This window comes from Mesitornis unicolor, unplaced genomic scaffold, assembly GCF_000695765.1.
Source record: "Mesitornis unicolor isolate BGI_N332 unplaced genomic scaffold, ASM69576v1 scaffold3536, whole genome shotgun sequence".
Classification (NCBI taxonomy): Eukaryota; Metazoa; Chordata; class Aves; order Mesitornithiformes; family Mesitornithidae; genus Mesitornis; species Mesitornis unicolor.
Window position 1 is genome coordinate 1489 of NW_010190066.1, and position 214 is coordinate 1702.

The following is a 214-nucleotide window of genomic DNA, read 5'->3' on the forward strand; positions in this document are numbered from 1 at the left end:
CTGGCCCCCGAGAGCGTAAAAAGGAAGGGGGAGAACAAAAAAAACCCACCAAAAAAATAAGGTTTCCAACACATCCAAAGAGCTTCAACGGTTGGGAATGAACCAGCAACTTTGTCATCCAACCCTGACCGACAGAAAAGCAGATTAGGCAAGAGGAGGGATGGTTATTTGGCAACTAGGGGCAGGAAAAGTCGGCCCACGAGGGATTTCGGCG